At 38.8% G+C, this 16,145-nt stretch overlaps 1 long non-coding RNA gene and 1 other non-coding gene across 2 annotated transcripts; one reads left to right on the top strand and one right to left on the bottom strand.

Annotated features, from left to right (window-relative positions):
- Window positions 1–4: 4 nt before the first annotated feature.
- Window positions 5–1,113, bottom strand: LOC122054204. Its single transcript, XR_006132603.1, has 2 exons — window positions 979–1,113; window positions 5–444 (listed from the first exon to the last, which is right to left on the bottom strand). It is a non-coding gene; the product is annotated as an uncharacterized LOC122054204 (long non-coding RNA).
- Window positions 1,114–12,271: 11,158 nt separating this feature from the next.
- Window positions 12,272–12,377, top strand: LOC122054437. The gene has a single exon (XR_006132748.1). It is a non-coding gene; the product is annotated as a small nucleolar RNA R71 (small nucleolar RNA).
- Window positions 12,378–16,145: the final 3,768 nt, after the last annotated feature.

Raw genomic sequence — 16,145 nt, 5'->3', positions numbered from 1 at the left:
GCACTAATTGGAAAAGCTTGATTAGCTTCAAAGAAAACTAGATAAGATAAAATGTGTAGAACTGACAGTTGATACATGTTATAGACCAAAAGAAATAACCAAAGTTTGAAAATAAACTGAAACCAAATATTAAACTGACACCATCATCAAACTGCTCGAAACAGTTGAATTAATGCCTAAATGACGAAGTTAAGCAACAAGCAACACTATGCAAAGCTCTAGCTCACCAATAATCCCCAAATGTGGAGAATGGAATCAGAACCACCACCACAGCGAGGAATGTATTCTTGAAGACAGAGCACATCCATAGCGGCCTACTTAGTCTCACCACCACAGCCAGGGATGTTTTGTTGAAGAAATGAGCACGTCCATAGTGGCCTACTTAGATCTCTGCCTCATCTTTCGGCGCTTCCTCTTGAGCCTCCTCATACGCTTCTTCTTCCACTGTAGCAAATAAAGCATAAACTCAGCAACAAGAACAATATGGTGACATGAAGGAACATATGCACAGAGTTTGACTGGTATTATCAGATCTATGAAAGGAATATTCATAATTCCCACGACGAGACCTATGATGACTCAAAAGGTGAGATATTTCGGCGAGAATCGCTTCTTTCCATTTTAAAAAGAATAATAACAATGATCGAAAGTCACTCCAGTGAATGGTACAGTACAGAACAACCAATAAAACAAAAATAAAACCTAACTGGCCATATGAAAGAAGAGATTTTACTTGTAACTTTTGGGTAGTAAAATTGCCAATTTTTACGAAGAAAATCTCTCCAAAAGACAGTCAACTAGAAAGATTACTTCCAAGAGCGAATTTTGCCTCTTTTCAATGTATTCGACAACAAAAGGGCATCAACAAAAACTGGCGTCATGTTCAACCATAAACCCAATCGAGGGAAACGAAACGGGAACAGAAGAAGGAACCAAACACTCGAAGAGATCATCATCAGAGCAGAGCAAACTTATTACCTTGGCCCGCATCTCGCCTCAGCAGCAGAATTCGCAACGATCTCCCTACTCTCACACGTCCTTGAGCCGAAGGGGCGGTCGTAACATCCCGAACAGGAAAGGCTTCGATCGAGGGAATACATAGAACAAAAACCCTAAGGGCGTTTTTGTCAGTTCGCTTAAAGGAAGAACGAGTCAACTAATGGATCCGCCGAAATGGTCTAATGGGCCTCTTCAACACGAACGGAAAAGCCCAACCCAAGAACAGTAAGGAATATCACAGTAAAGAATATATATATATATATATAATTATTTTATCTATTAAAATATCATGGTTAAATGCAGGAGCAATGTGAGTCTGGCCTTCTCGCCTTCTCCATGAATAAATTGTCTGTTCTGTTGCACAGCAACCAGTCCTGCACTCCTGTGCTCAGTGTCAGAATTCAAGTGGCAGGATGAGTGGACTCCAACAAGGAGAGTTAAGACAAGCACACAGTGAAGTCAAAGATTGCCCTTGCATTATGGTAAAGTTCATTTACCATGGTGATTCCTTCAGTGATGGCAAGCATTGGAATAGAAAGGTGCAGCAAAACTCGTTGGGCGGAACGCCTGCAAACATCATTTCTTTAAGGTCTCGAGGTGTTATCATATTGCATTTTCATGGCTCCCCGTGAATCCTTCCTGAACAGCTAGCTCTCAGTTCCCCCTCACATGAGGGCTTATTGTTGTTCAACAGTTCGAGTATATAGTGACGCCAACTGGAGTAGGGCACGCATGCGGCCCCTGCTCATACCACAAGGTCTGTCTCCAGATTTGTATCGACGTAGATCGTCAAAGTACAACTAAGAATCTCATGATTTTCAACTTCACAATCTCCAACTCTCTTTTTTTTTTAAAAAAAAAAAATAATTTATTTATTTATTTATTTATTTATTATTATTATTATTATTATTATTATTATTATTATTATTATTATTGATATGACGAATGAGGTCGAAATAAATAAGGTTGGATGATATGACATGTCAAAATAAATCAAGAAAATGTCAACACTCGAGGCTAGTACGATAGTATGATCTGACTAAGATGGTCAACCCGATCGGATTGTGAATCCCCCAATTCCATGGAACCCTGAACTATATTAGTACGATTCAGAGCCAAGTTCTCTCGATCTGACAGAGCAGAGGTTGAGTCCTCAAGGTGGTCAACATTTCTTAGCCAACTCGATCCCGTTCGAGAATGAGGTCCAACCGGACTCTCTAGGCGAGAGGAGGCTAAGTCTTCAAAGTGGCCAACATTCCTTAGCTGACCCGACTCCATCAAAGAATGAGGTATGACAGGACGTTAAAGGGGACTCGGTCGGCCTACCATCAAAATGTTAGACCTCAGTTGGTCGGGGGATTGAATAGTCCCGCACAAATTACAAAAGAAATCCTTATCGGACAATTAACTTAAATAACGAACACTTGCAAAAAATAATTAAATGAACAAAAAAGAGACTCTGGAATTTTTACTTAGTTACAACCGGGGAGCTTGTTAATCTAAGGAAATGAATCGCACTACTTTCTCCTTCAGGCGGAGAAGCTTCTTTACAGTAATTAATGCACAAAACTGAAGAAGCTAAACAAAGTGGAAAGTGTATGCAAGTGTTGCTCAGTAATTCTTGTTGTTGTCAAGTTTCTGGACCAAAGTTGTATTTATAGCCTTGGTCGGAGCGCCTATAAGGGGATAAAACTTTATCTCCTTCGCAACGGTCAACATCCACATCGACCATGGATAAAAAGAGGTTCCGGGTGCCCGGAATGGGTCCGAGCGCCTGGACCCTTAAAGTCAACCTTGTTGACTTTTTCGGTCTGGGATCTCTGCTCTGGTGCTGCTCGCCTCAGTCCGAGTCTTCCGCTCCAACTCCGCTCGCTTGGGTGATTTCAGCCAACCGAAATAAGGTTCACCCGAACCCAATTTCGGCCTTCTCCTCGAACAGGCTTCCGTTCTGGCTTCTCGTCCCTCAAACGTCACGCACATTCTTCTCGTCCATCGGTATACTCTTCAACAGCTCTTCCGTCCCTCGGATGTATAGATCCCGTCGGCTCACTTCCCGTGTCATCCTTCTCGCTAGCCTTGTCTTTCGCTCAACTTCCTGTACTCCTAAGCTCCCAAGCTCCTACACACTTAGACATATGGATAAAACCTACAAGACCTAACTTAACTTGTTTGATCAAATCAAAACAACCTTGGGGTTCCAACAATCTCTCTATTTTTGATGTGAGTAACCCAAGTTAAGCTAGGGTAAACATACAAAAAGTGAAAACAATAAATTTTGTAATAAAGTGCAAAAATTAAAATAATATTAATTTGAAAATCTACCTCCCCTAGACTTAATCTTTTCCTTCTCCCCCTTTGATCACACAAAAATGGGGTACCAAGAAACATCTAAGGGTAATAATTTTGAAAATAATTTTTTTTAAAAAAACTTATCAAAAAACTTCTAAGTAAGATTTTTTAAAAAAAAAAATCTAAGTTTAAAAATGAAAAATTTTCAAGTAAAAAGGAATGTCTAAGTAAACAAGATTTTGAAAATATTGAGAACAATTTTGATAGCTCCACAAATGTAATAATTTTAGAAACATTTTCTAAGTAAAAAAAATTGAAAAATGTTCTCAGTTAAATAAATTTTTAAGAATTATTTTTTTAGAAATTTTGGTAAAGTAAATCTGATATTTAAAAAAAATAAGTAAAAAATTTCTATGTAAAAAAAAAAAAAAAATACTAAGTTTTTTTAATTTAAATTTATGCAACATATAAAATACATTTTGATAAAGCGCGAGAAATTTTTTTTTAAGTTAAACAGATTAGAATTTTCAAAAAAAAAATTGAATAACTATTCAAAGCATTACCTAATTTCAATTTTTAATGTTTTATCAGTTAGCTAATTAAATATTTTATTTCAATATTTGCCTTCCCTGTGGCGAGGCACTAGGTTTTCTTAGTTATTGGATCATCAACCACTTCTAGAAAAAGTCGCATAAGGAAATTAAGTGTTTAATTTTTTTGCTAAAAGCGCTAAGTCTAAATTAAAATTCAAGTTAGACAAGACTTGGAACTCAATATAGGTTCCAGCCAATTAGATTAATTAAAAAATTTTTAGGGATATATTTCTTTGAAATATTTCTAATTTGTCCTTTGTGATATCTAAAATACTAATTTAGGTTATTGAATTTTCTAAAACTTGTGTTATATGAGCATGCATTATTTTTTAAGTTACTTTTTTTTTTTTTTGCAAAATATCATTTTCCAATTTAATCTTGTCAAATTCTTCTAATGGGCAAGATTTTACTAGAAACAATGAATTAAAAGAATATTAATTTGAAAATCTACCTCCCCCCTAGACTTAACATTTTCCTTCTCCCCCTTTGATCACACAAAAATGGGGTACCAAGAAACATCTAAGGGTAATAATTTTGAAAATAAATTTTTTTAAAAAAAACTTTTCAAAAAATTTCTAAGTAAGAATTTTTTTTTTAAAAAAAAAAATCTAAGTTTAAAAATGAAAAATTTTCAAGAAAAAAGGAATTTCTAAGTAAACACTGATTTTGAACATATTGAGAACAATTTTGATAGCTCTACAAATGTAATAATTTTAGAAACATTTTCTAAGTAAAAAAATAAAAAAATTTCTCAATTAAATAAATTTTTAAGAATTAATTTTTGTAGGAATTTTGGTAAAGTAAATTTGATATTTAAAAAAATTAAGTAAAAAATTTCTATGTAAAAAAAATACTAAGTTTTTTTTAATTTAAATTTATGCAACATATAAAATACATTTTGATAAAGCACAAGAAAATTTTTTTTAAGTTAAACAGATTAAAATTTTCAAAAAAAAAATCGAATAACTATTCAAAGCATTACCTAATTTCAATTTTTAATGCTTTATCAGTTAGTCAATTAAATATTTTATTTCAATATTTGCATTCCAGGCTGTGGCGAGACACTAGGCCTTCTTAGTTATTGGATCATCAACCACTTCTAGACAAAGTCGCATAAGCAAATTAAACGTTTAATTTTTTGTTGAAAGCGCTAAGTCTAAATTAAAATTCAAGTTAGACAAAACTTTGGAACCCAATATAGGTTCCAGCCAACTAGATTAATTAAAAATTTTTAGGGATATATTTCTTTGAAATATTTCTAATTTGTCCTTTGTGATATCTAAAATACTAATTTAGGTTATTGAATTTTCTAAAATTTGTGTTATATGAGCATGCATTATTTTTTAAGTTACTTTTGTTTTTGCAAAATATCATTTCCCAATTTAATTTTGTCAAATTCTTCTAATGGGCAAGATTTTGCTAGAATTAATTTTTTATTTTTTATTTCAAGTTTGCAACAATCTTTGGTTAATAATTTCACAAACTTAAATAACTTGTCAAGTGGAAGAGATCGTACCTGACTTACCTTGTCGACTTCGTTATCTGTAGCTCCCCTGAACTGTTACTTTCTTCTGATGTAGCTCCCCTTCATCGATGCTCATTTCGGATGAGCTTAATTCGTGTTCATCTTCTTGATGACTTGCCATTAATGCAAGTTCGGATAAAGCCTCGACTTCCAATTCGGACAACGTATCGTCCCACGTCACCTTTAGTATTTTGTACTTGTTCGTTTGGACAGGCTTCTTTCTTTTGTCCTTGTCCTTGTTCCTTAGGTTGGGGCAGTTGTCTTTGACGTGCCCTTTTTCGTTGCAGTGGTAGCATCTAATCGTCCTTTTCTTTCTACCCTGCGAATGGTTAGTTTGTCTAGATTTAATTAATTTCTTAAATCGCCTTTCCATCATTGTCGTTTCTTCGTCCTCAAGGGAGGATTCCGAGTCTTGTTCGCTCATCCTTACTTTAAAGGCAATATTGTACGTTGGCTCCTTCTTCGTATCTGAACATCTTGACTCATGGACTTCAAAAGTCGAAAATAATTTTTCTAAGGTAACAATTTCTAGATCCTTAGAGATATAGAATGCATCTACTAGTGATGCTCATTTTGTATTCCTAAGGAATGCATTAAGAGCATACCTTAGCGAATCTCGGTTGCTCACTATTTCTCCGAGATTCGAAAGTCCGGTGATGAGCTCCTTAATCCTCGAGTAAAGGTGTGCAATCGTTTCGCTTTCTTCAAATCGGAGGTTCCTGATCTCGTTACGAAGTAAGTCCCGTCTCGTAAGTTTCGCATTTGATGTCCCTTCGTGAAGTTCTAGGAATTTTTCCCGGAGCTCCTTGGCGGACCCAAAATCTCCGATCCGGTTGATTTCTTGTGGCGGGAGGACGCTTAATAGATGAAACTCTGCTTTGTCGTTTACCACGAAGTCGGCTTGTTCCTTCTTCGTCCATTGATATTTTTGCTTGCCTTCGAGTGCATCAAAATCGAATTTCATTATTAATAATAAATCGAAGTCTGTTTTGAAAAATACCTCCATTCTCTTCTTCCAGCTGGCAAATTTTCCCTTGAATTTTGGTGGGAAGATGTTTGGTTCGACCATTTCATGTGCTTTGTTTGACGATTAGTCCTCCTGAAGCATCCTGGCTCTTATACCACTTGTTGGACCCCATTTGGCCGGCTAGAAGGGGAGGGGTTAAATAGCTCTGCACAAATTACAAAAGAAACCCTTCTCGAACAATTAACTTAAATAACGAACACTTACAAAAAATAATTAAAAGAACAAAAAAGAAAGAGACTCCGGAATTTTTACTTAATTACAACCGAAGAGGTTGTTAATCCAAGGAAATGAATCGCACTACTTTATCCTTCAGGTGGAGAATCTTCTTTACAGCAATTTACGCACAAAACTGAAGAAGCTAAACAAAGTGGAAAGCGTATACAAGTGTTGCTCAGTAATTCTTATTGTTGTCAAGCTTCTGGACCAATGTTGTATTTATAGCCTTGGTCAGGGCGCCTGGAAGAGTTTCTGACGCCTAGAAGGGGATAAAACTTTATCTCCTTCACAATGGTCAACATCCATGTTGACCGTGAATAAAAAGAGGTTTCGGGCGCCCGGTAAAGTCAATAAGGTTGACTTTTTTGGTCCCGGCTCTCTGCTTCGGTGCTTCTCGCCTCTGTCCGGGTCTTCCGCTCCAGCTCCGCTCGCTTGGGTGATTTCAGCCAACCGAAATAAGGCTCACCCGAACCCAATTTCAGCCTTCTCCTCGAGCAGGCTTCCGCTCTGGCTTCTCATCCCTTGAACGTTGTGTACATTCTTCTCGTCCATCGGTGTACTCTTCCGCAACTCTTCCGTCCCTCAGATGCACCGAGCCCGTCGGCTCTCTTCCCGTGCTATCCTTCTCGCCAGTCGCGTCTTCCGCTCGACTTTTTGTGCTCCTAAGTTCCTGCACACTTAGACACAGGGATAAAAAACTCACAGGACCTAACTTAACTTGTTTGATAACATCAAAATAACCTTAGGGTTCCAACACAAAACATATTCCGGGCCACTAATCCAACGACCCAATATTCCTGTTTAGCATTTTGTATAACAGTTGTCAAAAAATCAGAGGAATATTTCCTGTGCAATCCACACAAAGAAAACTTCTACCCTATAAAGCACAGAAATAGTAGGTCGATTTTAATAAAGTTGTTAGAATGCTAAAATAGTCTGTTTTTTTTTAGAAATACATCAATATTTGTATAGAGGAAAACTAGCACTATATAAGGGGTCTCCTCGTAAAGACATAGGTACACTAGATTACACATTCGGATCTCACTACTAATTTTCATTGTATGTCGCATTCCATTTTTCTCTCTCGACTAATTGTCTAACTTAAGCGTCGGAGTGTCTACGTCGGAGTCCCCTCCCTGTTTGCATCGGAGGCCCCTCCCTAGCTCAGTTGTTGATGTTTTTTTCCCTCTACATTATTTTTTGACACGTAGGACCACTCAATGCTACCTTCTTCCAATTCAAAGTCTTTTCACGATCAAAGTCGAAGCCACCTAGCCAGTTGTCCGTCTTCCCTGATTTTAAAAAAGATCAAATTTAACGTCGTCTACGAAAACTTTGCCTGAATCTGAAAGACGAAGATGGAAGAAGTTGGACGATTCACAATAGTTACTTTGTTGCAAGAGGACCTAGAGTTACTTGTAGTTGGTAGAGTGTAAAAGTTGGTGCAACAATAGCAAGTAACAGTCGGGTATCCTTTGACGAATTACCCAGTTGTATCAATTATAGGCCCACATACCAAGAAAGGGCCCCGAGTGGAAGGGCCATTTGGGTTTCCACCAGCTCCTCCTCCTCCGGTCAGCTTCATGTAGGCGCCTACACGACCGATAAGCCTTCCTCCCATGCCTCATCCCTGCTTGCATATCACCAAGCACTGTTTCGCATGCCCTTCGATGATATAGGCAGGGCAAAGAGGCCCCAAGGGTCATTTTCTAGAGATGCACCCGCTTAAGATAATTGGAAGGGGAAAGCTCCAATGGCCAGTAGACTCCCCTGAGCGGATAAGTATGTTATTCTCCCTAAAAATATTGGAAGATAAACTGTCGAGTTATTTTCCGACCCTCAGTGATCAAGGAGTACGAAGGAGAGATTGGCCTAGAGGACCACCTGCTCATGTTCGAAAATGCAGCTATATTCCACCAATGCATGATGATATAAAGTGTCGAGTGTTCCTAACTACTCTCTCTGACTCGACATAGAGATGGTTTAACCGGCTTCCAACCGACTCCATTTGCTACTTCAAGGATTTCTACAAGACATTCCTTCACCACTTCGACGGCAGCCGAAGGTACCACAAGACAACACTGAGTTTATTTTCCCTCACGAAAGAGTCCAAGGACGCGCTGAGGGCGTACATTAAATGGTTCAACTAAGTAGTCATGGGCATCCCTTTGGCCACTCCAAAAATTTTGATGAGTTTTTTTTCCCAAGGGCTTACGGATGGGAACCTCTTCCTGTCATTGATCAAGAATTCCCCTAGCGATTTCAACCATCTGTTTGAAAGAGCGACCAAGTACATCAACATATAAGAGGCTCGGTCTGTGGCACGGTCGTGCCTTCTTTTGTCTCTGGCCGTGCTGCACAGCCGTGCCAATTGACACGACCATGTGGATCTGGGGCTCTGCTCCTGGGGCACGACCGTGCAGGATGGCATGGTCGTGCACTCTTTAGCTGCAGTCGTGGGGGGCACAGTCGTGCAGGTTTACACGACCATGCATGGATCCTTCTTTGTTTAGTCGCACAGTCATGCAAGAGTTGCACGATCGTGCACTGTTCTTCTTCTATATTGCCACACGGTCGTGCGGGTTACATGACCGTGTTCTCTGCCTCATTCTGGTGCGTCGACAATCACTGTTTTTGCTCCAAAAGGTGTCCCTATCAATATAAAACCAAACAAAGAGCAGATCTCTGAATAAAAGAGTATTCATGATGAGTATATGATAAAAGAGACGATCATGCAAAGAATATATACGTATAAAGCAAGTGAATGTGCGTTAAAATTTGCATAAATGATCATAATATTTACACACATCACACCCCCAGACTTGAACCTTTGCTTGTCCTCAAGCAGAACCCGCAATCTAGATTTATGTATGTAGATGGCATGTAATAATCCCTAATGAATCAATATAAATCTATCATATAGTTTCATTGATGAGCATGATACAAAAATTATTTGGGTGTGGCCTAAGTAGAAGTTCTCCATGCTTAGTGTAATAAGTGGCTTAACCTTTTCAAGTGTCAACCTCTAAGCCTAGTCAATTATTCATTTAACCGTGTTCCTCATACTTCCGGCGATAGACACTTACCTGCCACATGCAAGGTTCTTTCCCCTCAAAAATGTTATGCATCATCTACACAAGGTCTCAAAGGAATACTCAGTATCAAGAGAAACATAGCATTCATTTCCCCAGTAACCTGACTCGGTCTCAAAGGGGTGAATTGCTAGTTTCCACTCACGATAACTATTTTTTTATCCCTTATTCATTATTTTTATGTTCGAAAAGTATCAAACTTGATCAAATGAACTTTCATTTTTTTTTTTGATTGATTTTTCCAAATGAGCTTACATGATTTGAGTTTATCCAGTAACTAAAATGTAGTTGAGAGGTCACCATAGAAGCAAGAGTACTAGTCTGGTTCTATGGATCCTGACTATTTTCAAAAATATCTACCATCAAAGTCAAGCATATTGTGAAGAGATCCTAAAACTAAGCCAACATTCAAATTCTTCTAGTAATAACAATGTTCACTTCATGCTACTATGGATAGGAAAATAAAGATCAATAGGCATACTAGCATACCAAATCACACAACATAAATATCTAGATGAAACGTGCTAGTATTTTGCATTAAGGAACAAACAATCATGATATGATAAATGATGCAACTAGGAAAAATTTATTATACAAAATAAATAAGCAAAAACTAAACTAAATGCATCTAATGCATCCCCCCAGACTTTAACTTTTTATTGTCCCAATGAAAACTAAAAATAATGTGGAGGAGATTAAAAGTAAGAGAAGTTACCAAATGATGCGTGTCAAATGCCCATATCATTAACTTCTCCATCATGTAATTGCATTCCTCCTAAACTTTAAGTCCTATAAAAGAAAATTGACAACAAAAATTAAGTAGATGATACATGCTTATTATGAGGAAAGAAATGAAACTAGAAAGGAACTAAAAATATGAATGAAAACAAGATTGAACTTGGGTTGCCTCCCAAGAAGCACTTGTTTAAGGTCATTAGCTTGACCACCTCATTAGATTCATCGAAATCTCGCTCTTGGAGGGGTAAGATATTTCATCACCCTCTTACCAAGAGCTCTTATTATGGAGGGGGCTTTCATCAAAAAGTGAAGAATCGCTCTCTCCATCTTCGTCTTCTTGAAAATTCTTTCAGGAGGTCGAAAACGGTTCAGATCGAGCTTCCAATTATAGGCCTCATGAAAATCTGCACACCCAAAAGAAAAACATACCTCTCCCAAGCATGCTATATTAGATAGAACTAGAACCTTATTAAGATGAACTGAGCATGTATCACAAATTGAATCACATCCAACAAAATCTACTATTGGTACATCTATGAAATTTTCCAAAAGATCACAAAGGATACTAACCTTACTTTGCTGAGAGATACCTGAAAGTTCTAAACATGTGAATGTGACTTTTGAATCTTGTATTGGCTCTAGCTCAAGTAGTGATGCCTCTAAAAGTGGTGATTCTTGGGGCTTTGCTTCTATTGCACAAGTCCCTACACATTGGTCCACAACATGTTCAATCTTTGCAACTCACATAATCTCAGAAGGTTGTGTGGATAAAGGAGTGATTCTTGAGATGCTGCTTCCACAACATAGCTTCCTACACTTCCTTTCATAATATCATCATCAACACAGGCATCAAAAAATAAACCAACATCAATGTCCTCAGTAGGAGAATCATCTATAGGAGGATCACTAACTTCATTTGCAGTTTTAAGTTGATCTACCGCATCACGTTCATCATCTGAAAATTCAATTTCATCATAACACCCGTAAACCAGAAGGTAAATCTGAAAACTTGTTATCCACTGCATTATCATCACAATCCTCATATGAAGAGTCCTCATCTTCATATACATCCAGAAATCTACACTCAACCATATTAGTGTCACAAAATTTGCCAAAGTCTTCGTTTTCATTGACCCTCACTAGCCTTTGTGGAAAAGGAACCTTTAGTGAAGGTCTTGAGAAAGGTACTTCCTTTTTCCCATATTCCCTTTGAGCTTGCGGAGGGGGTCCAACTTGCTTATCTAGTGTAGATGTGATCAATCGTTGAGGGAAAGATACTTGTGGCCTTTGGAAACTTCCTGGAGTAATGAAACTGAGTTCTTGAGGTCTTCTATTGTTCTTCTCCTCAATTCTAAATGAATCCTTCTTCGGTAGTTCTTCATGATTCTTGCCACTTCTCAACTTAAAATTATTACACTGTTCACTAGACACTGTCTATGTAGGAGGGGGATCTTGTTTGAACCATTTTGAAATAATGCTATCAATATTTGCCCCTAAATGTTTGAACTCCTCATTTTGTGACTTGTGGATTTCAAAACTCTTGGATGGTTGAATTGTATTTTGTTTGATAGGCTCTCTTGTATATATGGCTTGTACTTCTTGAATTTCTGAGGGAGATTCCATCCAACTTTTGTTTAACTATTCATGGAGGTTCAATGTTACTTGATGAATCAAGGTATATGCTTCGTCTATACTTTTGTCCATAAAAGAACCTCCAGCCAAAGAATCTAGCAAACACTTATTTGAGAAAGAAATTCTCCTATAGAATATATGCAAGGTCAACCATTTTTCCAAACCATGATGAGGACACTACCTTTGAAGACTCTTAAATCTATCTCATATTTCAAATAATGATTCCCCATATACTTGAGCAAAATTTGTGATGCAATTCCTCATGTAAATTGTTCTGCTTGGAGGAAAAAAATGATTCAGAAATTGCTTCTCCAATTGTTCCCAACTTGTGATGCTTTGAGGATAGAGAGAATATAACCAAGTCCTTGCTTTATCCTTAATACTAAAAGGAAATGTCATCAATCGAACTGCATCTGCTGACACTCCTTCACAATTCACCATATCACAAAGCTCTAGAAATGTCTCAAGATGCAGATAAGGACTTTCTAATACTTTTCCTCCAAATTTGTGACCTTGTATCATGAAAATTAACTCTGGGTCTAGTTGAAAATTTTCTACTTCAATATGAGGTTACACAATGGGAGACATAAATCTTGTAGAAATAGGTGCCAAGAAATATCTTAAGGGTCTGCTTGACATGTTAGTGCTCATCGATATTCAAGAAAAGAAATTTTGAGTAAAAACAAAAATGAAGGATTAAAGATAAGAAATAAAATGTTATATGAAAAACAAGAAACAAAATGTGGAATTTAAAGACAAGAAAGAAAATGCAGATTTTTTTTATTATGAAAATGAAAAAAACAAAAACTATTCACAAGTCTAGATTAACTAAATCGCTAATCTACTAAAGTTAATGCGAACAGTCCCCGGTAACGGTGTCAAAAACTTGTTACGATTCCGCAAGTACACGAATTCGTCGTCAGTAATATATAAGATTATCGAACCACAGAGACTGTTGATTAAACATTAGAGATGTCACAAAGTAAGTTATCTAGATGGTTGAAAGTTGGCTTTGACGCTTACGAACTAATGAGTGTGATTAAAGAGAGGGAAAGAAGGTTGAGACGGAGAGAGAGGAGAGAGAGAGAATTTATCTTGGAGGGAATGAGCTTTGGGAAACGGATTCTAGTATTTCGGTTTCATTATAATACTAGGAGATATTACTTAGATTGCTTAGTTTCTACCCTCTGTGTCCATGCTCTTGCAGGAAGTTAAATTGGTCAATATCCCTAAGTATCGAATAGAGATGATTTCTGTGAAATCCTGTAACGGTTAACCCCTGTCACGAGAGCGCCTCGGTAGATCATAGGAATACATGTTTAGTAGATAACAATAAGGATAAAGGTAAAGATTTGGTACAGTTTCCTACTTCCTTATGGAGGAATTGCCTCTCCTTTCAAGAGAATGTCCTAGATGCCCGTGAATGGATTTCTCTTGTCACTAAGGTCCCTCGGGTATATGATCTAGAGAATTTTTTCTACGAGAGCAGCAATTCCTAAGGGATTGTTTCTCCTTTTAAGGGAATGTCCTAGACGTCCGAAAAGGGTTACCCTTGTCACTAGGGCACCTTGGTCAATACGCTCTAGGATATCTCCTTTGCGTGATTAACAATCCCCCACATCAATCAACAAAGCGTGCAAAGGTCACACACACAATTCATCATGAACAAGGCATTAACAAGTCATTGAATAGAAATATGACGAATCTACATAGTTCTACATCTCCATCACATTACAAATACTCCCTAATCCTAGAAGAGGATATCTACTCCATTGCGATGAAAGAACAACTCCAAAACATAAAGTAAAGCATACTTACAACCCTTGATTTGAGAAGAAGGGGAAGAAGAGATGCTTGCCGAGGTTTCCGATGTCTTAGGGATGCCTCCTTGCTCTGGAGATGGACAGAATGTCTAGGGATGGCGGTGGATGAAGCTCTAGGGTTTCCCCCGAAGGAGAGAACCCTTTCCCAAGGAGAGGGACGAAGTCCCGAACCAAAGATGCCCCCAAGAATAGGGTTCGTGACCCTTATATAGGTTAGAGCATGGGCGCCGCACGGCCCGTGCCACGGCCGTGCGAGATCTGCAAAGCCAACTGCCTTCTCCCTTCGGGTTGAGTAGCACAGCCGTGCAGAATTGGCACGGTCGTGACTTCTTTTATCTCTAGTCGTGCTGCACTGCTGTGCCAATTGGCACGACCGTGTGTATCTGGGGCTCTGCTCCTGGGGTACGGCAGTGCAGGATGGCACGACCGTGCATTCTTTGGCTGCGGTCGTGGGGGGCACTATCATGCAGGTTTGCACGACCATGCATGGATCTTTCTCTGTTTGGTCGCACGGTGGTGCAAGAGTTGCACGGTCGTGCACTGTTCTTCTTATGTTTGGCCACACGGTCGTGCGAGGTTGCACGATCGTGTTCTCTGCCTCGTTCCGGTGCGTCGATAATCGTTGTTTTTGCTCTGAAAGTTATCTCTGTCAACATAAAATCAAACAAAAAGTAGATCTCCGAACAAAAGAGTATTCATGATGAGTATATGATAAAAGAGACGATCATGCAAAGAATATATACGTATAAAGCAAGTGAATGTGAGTTAAAACTTGCATAAACGATCATAATATTTACGCACATCAGTCTGCTCAGAAGAAGGAGATAGCTACACTCGCTCCGATCACTGCCTTAGAACGTTGAGCTCCTCTTCCTCCTCTTCCACACATAGGACCCTGATTAGGCCCCCAGCCGCATCATCCTCATGAGCCAAGGCCAAACGCGGTCTAGCATGTGGAGGTCGATCAGGTCCCGTTTGTCGAGCCCCGTCAATGGGTCCAACCTTTTTGAACTTACCATAGGATCAGAATCCACAACCAACCAAGAGTTCTGGATGCAATCGTGGTCTCTAAACAACAGGCGTTATCCACGACTTGATGGACCACCTAAAAGAGACATTTGAGACATCTAAGATGTTGATTGGCCCCGGCAAGCACCCCACCAGTGAGAAAACAGAACCCCGGCTCCCGCCCGAGTCAAGCTTGAGCGTCCCCCAACTCGGCATGAAGAAAATTGTTGCAATGCCATTCGGGGGGCATATGTATGATAACGAGCGACCCAACCGATGGATATTCCAACCAAACCAAAAAGTCACACGCTTGCCGACTGTAAATTTACACAGTCGAGTGTAGACGAGAGCAGGCGCATGGACCAAAAATCAGCTTTGGTCCTAAGAACTTAGAAGGGGTGAAAGTACCACACGATGATACCTTGATCATCAAAGATGTTATAGCTAACTATAATATATATCATACCTGTATGGATTCACATGAAACAAAGTACAATGAATCAGATAAATTTGATTGACTATATCTCTGGGGAGGATCCCTTGATAAGAATATGTCGATCGACTTTCATTGTGGTGGATACGCCCTTGGCCTACAACGTGATTTTAGGCCGACAAGTGCTAAATGAGTTTCAAGCGATTGTATCCATCTTCTACCAAAAGAATAAATTCTCGGTCGACGACTTGATGGGAGAGGTGAAGGGGGACCAAGGTGGTTGAACGCGGGTGCTATGTGGATATAATCAAGATCGAATCTTGCGCAGCTCTAAAGATTCGGCGAGTGGAGGTCAATGTCATTCATAAAGTACCCCCAATGCTAATTTATAAAGAAAAGGAAGAGGTATAGATCCATCCAAGCCGATTAGATGCCACCACTCAAATAGTAGCCGACCTGAACCCAGATTTCAAGACTGATATAGTCATGTGTTTGACATGAAACAATGACATGTTCACCTAGATGCCTCAAGAGATCACTGCGTCTCTCCAAGTGTTATGGAACACGTACTCCACGTCCTCCCACACGCTTGACTTGTCAAGTAAAGGAAAAGAGATTTTAGAGCAAAGTAGAACAAGATCATCCGAGCAGAGGTTGATAAATTGCTCGAGGATGGGCACATTCAGGAGGTCAAGTTCCCGACCTATTTGCCCAATGTAGTCCTGGTATCCAAATTTGGGAATAAATAGTGTGTTTGCATGGACTTCAGG

This window comes from Zingiber officinale, chromosome 3A (genome assembly GCF_018446385.1).
Source record: "Zingiber officinale cultivar Zhangliang chromosome 3A, Zo_v1.1, whole genome shotgun sequence".
NCBI lineage: Eukaryota > Viridiplantae > Streptophyta > Magnoliopsida > Zingiberales > Zingiberaceae > Zingiber > Zingiber officinale.
The sequence above is the reverse complement of the archived record's forward strand: the minus strand, read 5'-3'. Positions and strand labels throughout refer to the sequence as shown.